Consider the following 15,854-nt stretch of genomic DNA (forward strand, 5'->3'; position numbering starts at 1 on the left):
TATATAACTAGAAGTATACAATAGCCTATTGTGCTAACATAATTATTATCATGATTGATATCGGAAATCTATCCCGCGGACGACAGTTGATGCTGTGGCATCCCGGTGTGACATATTACACTCACGAGTTCTAGGCCTAGAAATCATATACACGCGAGTATAGACGAATCCAACGAGCCAAGTCATGGTCACGATTTGGTCGGCCATCTTTGGGTAGCCGCTAGCACCAACCTGGTGTTTTGAGCGACCAATTGTGCAAATAAAAGCCGCCTAACACCTAGAGAAGATGCAAGGACGAGGAGGGTTAATAGAATAATACAATAGAGATAATTCCGCAGGTAATCCCGTCGCATCTATTCATACATAGTCCTTTTGTTCGCAAGTACATCCATTTGTAGCGTTTGATATGGTGTAGTTAATCCGATTATTATGTCACTTCAACAGCGAATAGACCATGTAGAAGCTGTGTGTTTTGCCGAAGGGAACTATAGGGCCTATTGTGTTGTAAACGTTAATCATTCTTTTGTCTACCTGTGTTTTCGCGGAAGGTGTAAAACGGGTGATGGAATGCAGTTTAAAATTTCCGCCAAGGCCGAATCATTTCACATTTTGGGTGCATTGTAGCCGACAGCTACCCAACTAAAGGCTGCTAGTCAGGTGTAGGAATGCGTGGACTTGGATTCGTCTATATTGAAGGATGGGGTGGGGTGGGGTGGGGGCTTTGTTTGTTTGATACATAAACGATGCATGGAGATGATTTGATTATGAATTAGTTTATTATCCCCGGGAAGCACAACCCATACCTCTTTAAGAGGAGGCTCCCCTCCCTATATAACCACCTCTTCCCTAAGTGAGTCTCCCCCCTCCTTCTCCCCTACATTCGATATCTTCATCTCGAGCTCTCCTCCCTTTCTCTTTCATTTCCAATGCTATCTCACATCGGTTTCTCTTTCTCCCGGGCCATATCCCCTTGTCCTCCCTCCCCACCACCCTACAACCCCCCCACACACACACACACACCACACAATCTCTTCTCCCCTCTATCTTCTACTTTTTGCAGTCAAAATTGCTTCAGTAAAAGTCATTAGGTTATTAGAGGTCATATAATGGCCTTCCATCGATTCTGGTACATGGGATTAAGGACATGAATCGATTTTGTTTATAGCACCTATACAATTACAATAGTGGCCCCTTTTGTAATGTCGAATGCAAATATTTCGATGGTCTATATTTGTTCACAGGTGAAATAGCCTAGGCTTATTCGATTTTGTAAACCACGTCTTTTAATGTAGATTACCATGCTCGATTTCTCTCCTCGTGAATATTGCACTGCGAAATTTTACAAATTTCTTTTGTATACTTAGAGTGGGTAACTTCAAACCAAATAATTTTACGATTCACACCACTTATAAGAAACTGAAACCAAAACCAAATGTTCAGTTTTTAACAAAAGGTAGAAACAATGAGTTCGATATCTTATGATTCAAATGGTTAGGCATGACAATAGGAAACCACGTGACCAAAACCAAAACCAAAACTAAAACTAAACATTTGAAGAGCAAACAAAAAGGCGCTACAAACATAAAAACACACAATTTTTATGTATAATTCAATTTCAAATTTTAATCATTTTTTTTCACCAACGCCTTCCGTCTACCGACGGCCTTACATGAACCGACGGCCATGACGAGCGGGGCCCCCCGCCCCCCCCCCCCCACTAGCTACGCCACTGATTCAGAATGCAATTCGATATGTCTGATGTGTTCTCATATCCCACAAAAAATACTGTCGAAACGCTCAAAACGCTCATTCCAGATCCCTTAAAAATACAATAATCTAAGTAATTGAACAGACATTAGAGAGATTGCGATATCCAAACGTAGGTATCGGACGTACGTTGATCTATTCAAAACCACTCTCCTGTATCGAAGCGAGGTCACGTATTTAGCCAGTTTTGAAGATTTTCCATGTGCGAAATAAACGTAGATACATTGTTGAAAATGCACAAAATGTGTCCATTTCACAATATGTTAAAGGCAGTCAATGATAATGAGCATGCGAAGGAAAGTCTAATTACCAATATGATCCTTTTTGTTTGTAACAAATCATTATAATAAAGGTACAGCGATGTGTTGAAAATCGACTAAATTTATACGCGATGTCCATACGCAGAGATTGCCCATTGAAATGTGTATGATACTTTGCGTACAAAAAATGACATTGCGATTCCTCATTTTGGATTCCAACGTAGTATAAAACGCAGATGCTACGTTGAAATATGCTGATTTTACCTCATGTCGAAGTTCATGCAACGTGCCCAATTTTCAGGACGAAAAAGTCTCATTTTGAAAGTAAAGTCATGATATATGGATGTAGTGATCTTTAATCTACCAAAATATATTTTTTTGGGCAACTATAATATGTGGGGAGCACAAAAATACAATTAAGTTTATGGAGCATGTTAAATCAAAATTTTAGTCAAAATCAAAAGCGGGCTGTTTGAATTAGGCAGAAACTCAGTAGCCCGCACTTACTGTAAATTTTTCAATCACTATGCCCTCTAGCGACCTAGATTAGATCATTAGATCAGATTTATTGTCTTTATTCCAGCCGACTTGTTCTCCTTCATGACGAATTAGCACAAACCAGTTCGGAACCGAGACTAGCAATATTTAACACCGTATTAACGTACGGGAAAACGTACGGGAAAAACGTACGGTCCACGTGCTGCGTTTGGAACATCACAATCTCTCTAGTAACAAGATACGACTGTGTCAATCAAATCGTGATACTTTTGATATGCTTTTCCAATCCACCTCTGTGCGTTGGCGTTGAACAGAACTGTGCAGACAAGCGCCATCACATGATAATGCCAGTGATAATAACTTCAGAGCTCCTGCTTTACCAGCCTCTTGTCACAATTTCACGATATCCGACGGGTACGTAACAAGCGCTACGAAGCGTGCCTCTTCACACCTTACGAAATGCTTACTAGCGTTGCATTGCGTTCCGTTGGAGTTACTTAGGCTACTATTATTTCCTCTTACTTAATAAAAAGAAACGAAACAAGTTAGATTTAAAATTCTACCAAGGGTCGTTTTATCTTTTCAGTTTCCGTAAGTCTATTGTTCAGATACGAAAACGCAAGGGATTAAGTAAGTTTACTGTAATCTGACTTCATTGTTAACTTTGAAGTACCAATCAGCTTATTTCAATAGAGGTAGATGCCTATGTCAATAAAGGCGGGAGAGACAAGATCATGGAACACCTGTGTTAACACCGGTGTTTTTAATGGTCTAGCGCCCTCTCGTCTTTGCCATGACATTGTTAAATTGATCCACATTAACATGACAAAACGCCAATCCGAATGAAAAAGTCCACTTTTTTCTGTAAAAACGTTGGAAATAAGCCCTTAAGATCTCACATCACCAAATCAGAGTCCCATAGAGATATGTGCTAAATTTGCCTTAAGAAAACGTCATTTTTTCTTCACAGGAGCGACTCAGATTTAAGCGACAGCTATGATGGTTGAAATCAGCCCTGCCTGATCCCTCTGGCTGGGAAAAATATAGGTTGACCGTCATTATTTTTTACGACTGGCCCTCGAAGTCTACGATGTCGGGGAATTGCCTATTTTACAGGCAAAACCATGCCAGTGTTTCTGTAAAGAAAAGGCTGCTTAAAATCATTAAAAGTTATTCGATCTCTCCCATCTGTGGTACACTTGCAGGAATTAATATTACTAATCATGACCAATCCAAATTTGGCTAAAATTATGCAAATTTCTGCTCATTTTAATGCTTAAATTGAGAATGCATGGGTTTTTCTGAGAAGTGAAATTAAGGGCGCACAACCATATAATTCTATTTGGTGGTGTGAAATCTTAAATCACAAAAGGTCCGCTTATGAGCCTGTCGCACCCCAATGCACCTGTGAAGGCCCACAGTGTCGCCCTTCCCTCGTATCAATGTCTATCTCCCTATTTTGCCCCCCCTGATCAGTCGCCCCACTCCCTCCCCGGTCCCTACTCTCTCCTCTCGAGTTCTTCTCTTTCTAGTCTTTCCGTCTCTCCCTCTCCTCTCATTCTTCCTCATCCCTCCCACTCTCACTTGTTCAGTCTCAAGTATCCCCCTCCCTCCCTCCCCTCCCTTGCGAAATTTATCAGTATGATCCATGACTGAAAATAAGCTCTGCAAAAATAAACATTTAAAATAACCCCGAGTCTTGCATATGCCAAACCAATTATCAGATTAGCTTGCCATTGTTACGAATGAATAGAATAAATTATCTTTGCTCCAATGCAATTCTTTTGTATTGCATTTCAATATAAAACATGATTACCAAATCGCCACTTGTACGCGCCTCATTGGGAGATATTTGGCTATTTCAGACGCTCGTTTCATCGCCAATATGAAAGACTTTTGCTTATAACTTGGCAACATTGTTGGTATTATTTCAATGCAAGTCAATTGAAGCCGTACAATTTACCGCGAATTTAGGACCGTAAAATTTAGACTCTTCTTTTGTCTAGATTAGCACCAACCCTCTCATCACAAGGTTTTTCATGTCAGAAATTAACATAACTTACCAAAACGAAAACTGAAATTAACTTGCTTAAATTATTTGTAACTAACAAAAGGCTAGAATAAAAAATTGGTCACAGCTGGGAGGCTACCACTTCAAAATAACAATGACTTACCAAAACGGATACGGATACGGAAACAGAAACTGAAAAGATAAAACGACGGCCAGTATCGGCCAGGGTTCGAACCAGCAACCTATCGATCCATAGTCGAGGCACTACACACTATGCTACAAGTGGTTCTGCTAGAAAGCCGTCTATTTATTATACTTATTGTTTACGGAATAAAGCTCGCGCACAGAAACGGAATCGAAGCCGTAGGACAGTCTATGCATAGTTTCATATCAAGCTTTCAACGTTCTAATTGAATTACCTCCGTTTCAAAGTCCGGAAAGTTATGCTTCGACTAAAATTATAAATACGTATTTATAAATACGCACATGACCACCTCCGCGCTGCCGTAAGTCTCGAAGTGACCCTCTACATAGCGGGTGGTCTTCCTGTACATTTGATTGCAAAGATCGGTAAATAAATCGAGACTGCTGTGCCGCAAAATTGTATATTTTGTTCAACTTCGTGATTGTACTGTAAATGATTCCGTCGATATATATTTATTCCATCGGCAAATGCTTTCAAAATGCTGTTTTTGATAACATATTACAAATACTGAATCTCCCCCCTTGCTGTTTAATTAATACTTAAAGTTTAAGGTATATATCTAAAGAGTTACTCTCCTTTTCAGTGGCATGAAGATTTTGGTCACACTTTTTGGACTTGGTATGTCGTGCCCATGGGTCTCGTGCGTATTTATAAGTACGTATTTATAAATATAGTCGAAGGTAGCTGGATACCAAAGTCAAATTTTATTACTGCGTGGATTAATGTATGCCTCAATGTATATAGCTATCATATTTGATAATATCTCACAGTTTGTCTTGCGGATATAAAAGCTTGCGATTCGCCAATACATCTTACGCTTTAAGGCATTACGTCGCGAAATTTCACGTTGAACTCAGGTCAGAGCAAAGTGAGTTTAAAATGAATAATTAATTGGGCGCAAGTATTAGCAACTCGCCATCACGTGCTTTGTGATGTTTTTAAAATAGCACAATACGTTGATATTTGCATAGTTTTAACATGGTTTAAAAATGTACTCTGGAATAACTGAGACGAAATCGCATCATGGAAGATAGTGACGTTGAAAAGGAATCTTTGGAGCAAAAATGTGCTCAATCAACCACTTTTCATGGCATCTCCAATATAGCAGATAAAAGTAAACCAACGTGGCTGCGAATTGCGTGGATTTTAGCCGTTGCTACTTGCATGGGTGTATGTATTTGGCAAATCTGCCTAAGATTCGAGGCTTTATATGATATCAACACAATAGTCAGTAGCATATACCCGAATGAAATCGAATTTCCGGCAGTTACTATATGCAATTTTAACAGGTAAATTATACTCAAGTGACTTTTTCAAAATGGCAGCCAAAATGTCATAAAATAGACAGTTGTGATTTCCACCCCTCAAGATTGTCATACGTTCATACCTAGAGGGTCACAAAAATCGTGCGTTGGTGGGGGGGGATATGTCGTTAGGGTTTGGTGATACTGGGCATTCCCGTTCCTCTGGGGGTGTCAAAACCTTTTTCTGTGGTACAGGGGGGGGGGTTCTTGTGGTCCCAAACTATCATTTTGTATTTACAAGTGCTAATTATTTAATTCCATATTTAGTGATGGAATAATGACCGTTCTAGCTATTTTGGCGGCCATTTTGAAAACTTACAAGTGAGAAAAAGTGATGAATCTTATTTCAAACCCTCTAAGCATGGCTTGAGACATACGGATCGTGTTACTATACTAATAAGTGACAGAGTGAATATGTTTTCTATAGTTTGTCCATCATTTTAATCATTTTGGAGGCCATTTTGAAAAAATTCGATATATCCATATTTCGCAGAGGTTGATTTTGGTAGACTTTTAGTATGTTAATAAGGGCACCTAATAGAAATTAAACACCAAAGAAATGACCTAAGCATTAATGATCTGCAGATAAAGTAAGACATTATTGTGGTTATTAATAATATTATTATTATTATTATTATTATTATTATTATTATTATTATTATTATTATTATTATTATTATTATTATTATTGTTATTGTTATTGTTATTATTATTATTATTATTATTGTTGTTGTTGTTGTTGTTGTTGTTGTTGTTGTTGTTGTTGTTGTTGTTGCTGCTGCTGCTGCTGCTGATGTTGTTCCTGTTTTGTTATTTAATTGTTATTATTGTAATAATTATTATTAAAACCATTAATTTTATTGCAAAAAGTCATGCTAATCAATTTAATTTTGTCCCTAGGTACCGAACATCACAGATACGACGAGAAGATATACCATTTATTCGCTATACCCAATTTGCAGTGAAAAATTATGACCCAGACATAGAGTCTTCGTATGATTACCCCGACTACAACATTACATTTAATTTCACAGAATTTACTAACCGCGCTGGGTTTTTGTTGGATGACGATACTTTATTACTTTGTAATTGGCGTGGCAAAGAATGTTTTGCAGAGGTGAGAATTAAAGCAATATTGTATTATTTCCACAATAGGTTTGTATTTTTTGTAGGTTTCACTGTCAGATATGCCCCTCTTAATTTTGAGTCGAGCAAAGGAGGCAAAATAAAGAAAATAACTATTTAGTTCCAACGCATAAGTCACCAATATGCGTGCCACTCCGTCGATCGTGACTGAGGTCGGTATGTTTGATGTGTTATGACCATCCCATACGCTATTTACGTACAGTAACAGATTATGATATTCCTGCACGGACCGTGCGTTTATACGGGGTTCATACGTGCATATAATATCGCTAGTCTCGGTTACATTGTGCTCCTTCGTCATTTAACAACAATGGCAATGAATTGCCTATTTTAACAGTAGACCAACCTGCCTTTTAACAATGGCTTGTCCATTTCACACTGATGAAAAACACTTGCTTTGGGTACCTGTTGAAAGTACTTTTACGCGGGTGATATACAACTCTTTGTATAATCCTCTTTACATTTCTCATGGCAGAATTTCACTCATGTATTTACGTCATATGGGAACTGTTGGACTTTCAATAGTGGGAAGGACAACCATGGCAATGAATTACCCATCTTAACAGAAGACCAACCTGGCTCTAAAAATGGATTGAATGTGGTTATTGATATTCAACAGGTGAGACCGCTTTACTTGATACCATTTTGAAATCGAGTACTCTATGTACTACCAGGTATATAGATGGCAAAAGCAATCGACTTGGAATCTTTGGCAAAGGAATATTTGCTGATAACTTGGGGAAGGCATTCGCCCTGAAGTGCTCTGAATACGGTTGATGATGATGATTTAAGACCTCATTTCTTGAAACTGGTTGAGAATTATAGAAACGGTAATCTAAATCCCAAGGAAGTAACAAAATCAAAAGGTGCACTTTACGTTCTAATCTATGGAAAGCACGGCGATAGTTCTATATAGTTCGAGAACGTTTTGTGTACAAATCAATAGGGCATCCAATGGAGGAAACTGCGGCTTATGAATTTGCATCTTCCTTCCTAAGTCCGATATAAAAGATGCAACTTTTGGCTGTTGGTTCAAATTATGATTACCTGTCTTTGTTTAGGATATACAGGGGTAACAATAACCGGTACCCGAATGTTTTTCGGTCTGTAGAACGTGTCACAGAAGTGTTTCAATATCTACTTTATCAAAATATTATCTTTAAAGAGAATGTTCGATTTTATCATTGATTTATGGTTTGGTTTGATAATCAATCATAATTGATGTTTTTGTGTTGTTGGGTTTTTTTGCTCCCTAAAAGTTAAAACTAAAATAATAAATGCAGCAGTTAGTCTCTATTCACTGCATATTGTTGTATCAAATCTTATGCCAGTAGCGTAGCCAGCGGGGGTGTGGATGGGTGAGGTGAATACTCCCCCGATAACTAAAATGGGGACGGAGAAGGGGGAAATGGGAACCAGAAGAAGGGGAGAAAAGAGAGAAACATTAAGGGGAAGGAGAGGGAGAAAGAGAAGTGAAAGGGGGAGGAGAAGGAGACAGAGAAGGGGAAAAGGAAGGAGAGGGAAAAGAAGAGGGAAAGGGAGGGTGGAAGGGAAGGAAACAGAAAAGGAAATGCTGGCCACGTGCCTGTCTGATGCATATGAATCTCATTCGTCATAAATCACACTTACCGTGGAGTTATTGCATTTAGGTTTCGAGATCAAATGCAATAACTCCATGGCAAGTGCGATTATCTTGACTAATAATGCACTGTACTCCAGGCCTTGCAATCGTCTAATCCCTCGCTGGCATGATGCTAAGCGAGCAGTCGATTTTCACAAATACCAGTATTTGCGTATAATCAAGTAAAGCTTCGGTCTTAAGGGTAGACGAGGTATTGTTGGTCGAAGTAACCTAAAAATCGATTTTCATTATCTAGATCAATATATTTTTGAAAATTAACACCTTGATGTTTTGCAAAAGTTCATTCTACAAATCATTTACTTGCTTAATTTATTGTTGTTAATTAGTTATGTACGTTTTACAAAAGTGTTGTTCTTTCAGCCCTCTTTACAACGTAACTCAAGAACTGCAGCACCTATAAAAGTATATCTGTGATATTTTAATTCTTCTACACGCTCGCTATGAATTGAGCAATGCAGTTTTTGCCAAAGCTCACTTCCATTCGTAAGATGCTATGAACTACCAAATCACAACAGTTTAAAATAATTAATAACCTTAAAACGGTAGTTATGTATTGATGTTGAAATTTTTGACTTTCTTCGCTTGTAGGGGGCACAGAATCGATTTAAAGCTGAATTGGCTGATTCGAAGGCAGATTTTAGGAGATTCGCAGCGAATGATATTTAGTGTCTATGGCGAGTGGAAAATCACTCACTAGAAATCGAGTTTGGGAGAGCGGTGCCCAAACGGCAAGGCCTGGTACTCAGTTAATTATAGTTATCATAATCAATGGTATTCCAGGGATGTATACAATTAAAACAGATTCTTTCGCCAAGATAATTTTTTCTATAAATCGTTTTGTCCTTGCAGCTCGAATATTCTGAATCTTTTGCTGGTAACATTCAGGCAGGTCTCAAGGTTCTTGTTCATGATCAGGCAGATCCACCCCTTATGGACTCACTTGGTTCAGCTGTACCGCCAGGATTTTATGGATTCATCGGTATACGAAAAAAAACGGTATGTAGACCATGGACTACCAAGATTACAGACGAACACCAAACAGTCAAAGTCTCAGCATCACCCGATAAGGGCCGATCGCACCGCGTATTTTTACGGTCTTTAACGAGAGGAAACGCAACGCTCTATCGCGTATACGCGCGAAGGCATGCAACGTTGGCGTGATTGTTAGACACGCACGATCGAACGATTGGCCCTCGTGAATATGCGAGAATTCACAGCATGTAATGCACGGGAATTTTGTTGGAAAATAGCCTGTATTAGTCTACAGCCTGTCTCAAAAAAAATTGTGCAAGTGAAAAGCGCCCTCTTTGGCAATTAGAAAATACGGTTGTGACATGTAAATCAATGATAGCTGATGTTGATGCGTCTATGCATTCCCCCTTCGGGGCTCGTGCATTAGACGCTTCAACATCAGCGCGCGTGCATTATTTTGTCTAATTTCATTAATTTTTCAAATTTCATGAACTTGTCTAACTTGATTAACCTATAAGTGTGCAATATTTGTTTGTCTTTTAACATGTCTTGAGTGACAAAGAAAACAGTATTTACCATGATAAAATCATGCACATGTATTTAATTTTACAGCAGAATGTGAAATATTTATTTATCTGTTAACTTGTCGTAAGTAGAAAAGAGAATTATTATATCTGTATCATGATAAAACAGTAAAAACAGTAAAAACAATTTTATATTGTTGTGTAATTGATGCATTCTTTTGCTATCATTGATTTACATGTACAACCCCCTTTCCTAGTAAAAGTGGCACAATTGTGATTTTACCCTTTCGTTGTTAAGTAAGCATATCTCGAGATTAAAACAAGCAAATTGAACAGAACAAACGGCATTGGAGACCTAAGACTACTCCCTTGACGTGGATGTAAGCATTATGTCACAACGGTATTTTCTAGTTACCAAGAGGGCGCCATTCACTTGCACAACTTTTTTTTGAGACAGGCTGTATAATGTAGACGGTAGATGTAGACACGAACTAGAGTCAACAGACGCTGAATACAAGCCGCAATTTGACCCCTATAACTTGACCCCTGGGTTACGGGTGGGGTCAACTGCTCTTGCATTGTGCTTAGGATGTCATAAGAAATATTCCTGGTGAATTTCAGCTTAATTGGAACTTATACATGGATTTTGATTTTTTGACAATTTTTGATTGACCTTTTGACCCCTTTAATGACCTTTGACCTCAATGAAAAAAAAACCTTACGTACACCGACAAAATGTATTGTTTCAATTTTAAATAAAAAATTCTAACATGTTCAGTTCTTGAGATAAAAATTCTTGAAGTTATTCAGCTAAAAACAGGAAGTGACCCCTTAATGACCTTTGACCCCCAAAATAAAAATACCATGCATACATCAGGGAACACTAATTCATGTATGTTGGTTATATTATTCTGGTCTGTTTACATTTTGAGATAAAATTTTTTGAACATTTTTGGTTTTTGACCGGAAGTAACCCTTAATGACATTTGACCCCAAACCTGTAGGCATCCTAAAGACCCTGGCTAGTAGCAATGCATGTGTGCTAATGGCGACTCTCTGCTATATATTTTGTAAAGACAGTGATTTTTTGAATATTTTTAGCTTTCAGACCGGAAATGACCCCTTAATGACCTTTGACCTCAATTCTTTTTAGGAAGTTTTAAGCACTGCCACATGTTGATTCATATGCATGAGTCACATGATCATTGCATGAAATTTGTGGAAGGAGTAGCATTTTTTTTGAAATCACATTTTTGACAATTATAGCTAGGTCAAAGGTCACAGCGAGGTCAAAGTCAAATGGAAGGTTTGGCCTAGCCCAGTGGTCATTTGGGTCAACTTTGGTTGAAATCTGTCAATCTCTTGCGGAGCTACATGCAGTTGATTGCGGTTGCCAGAAGAAAGAAGAAACTAGAGTCAACAGACGCTGAATACAAGCCGCAATTTGACCCTATAACTTGACCCCTGGGTTACGGATGGGGTCAACTGCTCTTACATTGTGCTTAGGATGTCATAAGAAATATTCCTGGTGAATTTCAGCTTAATCGGAACTTAAACATGGATTTTGATTTTTTTAAATTTTTGATTGACCTTTTGACCCCCTTAATGACCTTTGAAAAAAAAAAAAAAAAAAACTTATGTACACCGACAAAATGCATTGTTCCAATTTTAATTAAAAAATTCTAACATGTTCAGTTCTTGAGATAAAAATTCTTGAAGTTATTCAGCTAAAAACAGGAAGTGACCCCTTAATGACCTTTGACCCCCAAAATAAAAATACCATGCATACATCAGGGAACACTAATTCATGTATGTTGGTTATATTATTCTGGTCTGTTTACATTTTGAAATAAAAATGTTTTGAAAATTTTTGATAATTTTGGTTTTTGACCGGAAGTAACCCCTTAATGACCTTTGACCCCGAAACTGTAGACATCCTAAAGACCCTGGCTAATAGCAATGCATGTGTGTTAATGGCGACTCTCTGCTATGTAATTTGTACAGACAGTGATTTTTTGAATATTTTTTACAAATTTTTCAGATTTTGACCGGAAATGACCCCTTAATGACCTTTGACCTCAATTCTTTTTAGGAAGTTTTAAGCACTGCCACATGTTGATTCATATGCATGAGTCACATGATCATTGCATGTAATTTGTGGAAGGAGTAGCATTTTTTGTGAAATCAACATTTTTGACCATAAGGTCAAGGTCAAAGGTCACAGTCAGGTCAAAGTCAAATGTAAGGTTTGGCCTAGTCCAGTGGTCATTTGGCTCAAGTATGGTTGAAATCTGTCGAAGCATAAGAGAGCTAGGGCGAAACGTGGCAAGTCACGCAAAATGTCACGAGTTGCCAGAAGAAAGAAGAAGAACTAGACTAAGCTGTGGTCTAACCCACGAACACAGCCGTGTTGTTACCCCTAGTGACCTTTGACCCCAAAATATATGAAAACGGCCATAGACATTGGCTAATGTCAATGCATGGGTGCATGTGGCACCACTTTGCTATGTTACTTGTGGCAGAAGGGGCATTTTGAAGGTTTTTCGTCTCAGACCGGAAGTGACCCCTTAATGACATTTGACCCTAAATAAAAAATACCACATATGAATTGGGTACCCACAATTCATGTGTGAACATACTCGTTACTGTCCTATGTTTTTCTTAGCAAATAAAAAATTTTGACGGTTTTCGTCGTTTTATACCGGAAGTGACCCCTTAATGACATTTGACCCCAAATAAAAAAATACCACATATGAATTGGGTACCCACAATTCATGTGTGAACATACTCGTTACTGTCCTGTTTTTCTTAGCAAATAAAAAAAATTGAAGGTTTTTCGTTTTATACCGGAAGTGACCCCTTAATGACCTTTGATCCCAAATCTGTGAGGACCCCATAGACACTGGGTAATAACAATGCATGTGTGCAAGTGGTGTCACTGTCCTACGTAATTTGTGGGAGAAGAAGCATTTTAAACGTATTTCGTATTATACCGGAAGTGGCCCCTTAATGACCTTTGACCCTAAATATAAAAATACCACATATACACAGGATAACTACAATTTATGTGTGAACATGCCGTTACTGTCCTATGTTTGTCTTAGCAAAAAAAAAATTTGAAAGTTTTTCGTTTTATACCGGAAGTGACCCCTTAATGACCTTTGACCCCAAATCTGTGAGGACCCTATAGACACTGGATAATAACAATGCATGTGTACAAGTGGTGTCACTGTCCTACGTAATCTGTGAGAGAAGAAGCATTTTTAGTTGAAATCACGTTTTTGACCCCTATGACCTCTGCGTGACCTTTGACCCCACGAGTTTCATATGACATGTAGGGGCATGGTCAATGATGGTTGTGACCAAGTAAGGTCAAAATCGGTGTAAGCATGTAAGTGCTAGAGCAAATGTAGTGGTCGGCAGAAAGAAAGAAAGAAAGAAAGAACCTGTAAGAAAAAAGACACAGCCGTGACTAACGTCACGGCTGTGTAAGAAACTAGAGTCAACAGACGCTGAATACAAGCCGCAATTTGACCCTATAACTTGACCCCTGGGTTACGGATGGGGTCAACTGCTCTTGCATTGTGCTTAGGATGTCATAAGAAATATTCCTGTTCAATTTCAGCTTAATCGGAACTTATACATGGATTTTGATTTTTTAAATTTTTGATTGACCTTTTGCCCCCCTTAATGACATTTGACCTCAATAAAAAAAAAACCTTATGTACACAGACAAAATGCATTGTTTCAATTTTATTAAAAAAATTCTAACATGTTCAGTTTTTGAGATAAAAATTCTTGAAGTTATTCAGCTAAAAACAGGAAGTGACCCCTTAATGACCTTTGACCCCCAAAATAAAAATACCATGCATACATCAGGAAACACTGATTCATGTATGATGGTTATATTATTCTGGTCTGTTTACATTTTGAGATAAAAATTTTTTGAACATTTTTGGTTTTTTACCGGAAGTAACCCCTTAATGACCTTTGACCCCAACACTGTAGGTATCCTAAAGACCATAGCTAGTAGCAATGCATGTGTGCTAATGGCGATTCTCTGCTATGTAATTTGTAAAGACAGTGATTTTTTGAATATTTTTAGCTTTCAGACCGGAAATGACCCCCTTAATGACCTTTGACCTCAATTATTTTTAGGAAGTTTTAAGCACTGCCACATGTTGATTCATATGCATGAGTCACATGATCATTGCATGTAATTTGTGGAAGGAGTAGCATTTTTTGTGAAATCACATTTTTGACCATTATAGCTAGGTCAAAGGTCACAGCGAGGTCAAAGTCAAATGGAAGGTTTGGCCTAGCCCAATGGTCATTTGGGTCAACTTTGGTTGAAATCTGTCAATCCCTTGCGGAGCTACATGCAGTTGATTGCGGTTGCCAGAAGAAAGAAAGAAGAAAGAAGAAGAAAGAATTGAGAAGAGACAGCACAAGCCGACGTTTGACGTCGGCTTGTAACTAGAAGTCAACAGACGCTGAATACAAGCCGCAATTTGACCCTATAACTTGACCCCTGGGTTACGGATGGGGTCAACTGCTCTTGCACTGTGCTTAGGATGTCATAAGAAATATTCCTGGTGAATTTCAGCTTAATCGGAACTTATACATGGATTTTGATTTTTGAAAATTTTTGATTGACCTTTTAGCCCCTTTAATGACCTTTGACCAAATGTAAAAAAACCTTATGTACACCGACAAAATGCATTGTTCCAATTTTAATTAAAAATTCTAACATGTTCAGTTCTTGAGATAAAAATTCTTGAAATTATTCAGCTAAAAACAGGAAGTGACCCCTTAATGACCTTTGACCCACAAAATAAAAATACCATGCATACATCAGGGAACACTAATTCATGTATGTTGGTTATATTATTCTGGTCTGTTTACATTTTGAGATAAAAAATTTTTGAACATTTTTGGTTTTTGACCGGAAGTAACCCCTTAATGACCTTTGACCCCAAACCTGTAGGCATCCTAAAGACCCTGGCTAGTAGCAATGCATGTGTGCTAATGGCGACTCTCTGCTATATATTTTGTAAAGACAGTGATTTTTTGAATATTTTTAGCTTTCAGACCGGAAATGACCCCCTTAATGACCTTTGACCTCAATTCTTTTTAGGAAGTTTTAAGCACTGCCACATGTTGATTCATATGCATGAGTCACATGATCATTGCATGAAATTTGTGGAAGGAGTAGCATTTTTTTGTGAAATCACATTTTTGACCATTATAGCTAGGTCAAAGGTCACAGCGAGGTCAAAGTCAAATGGAAGGTTTGGCCTAGCCCAGTGGTCATTTGGGTCAACTTTGGTTGAAATCTGTCAATCCTTTGCGAAGCTAGATGCAGTTGATTGGTTGCCAGAAGAAGAAAGAAAGAAGAAAGAAGAAGAATTGAGAAGAGACAGAACAAGCTGACATCCGTCGTCGGCTTGTAACTAGAGTCAACAGACGCTGAATACAAGCCGCAATTTGACCCTATAACTTGACCCCTGGGTTACGGATGGGGT

Source organism: Amphiura filiformis, chromosome 9, assembly GCF_039555335.1.
Source record: "Amphiura filiformis chromosome 9, Afil_fr2py, whole genome shotgun sequence".
Classification (NCBI taxonomy): Eukaryota; Metazoa; Echinodermata; class Ophiuroidea; order Amphilepidida; family Amphiuridae; genus Amphiura; species Amphiura filiformis.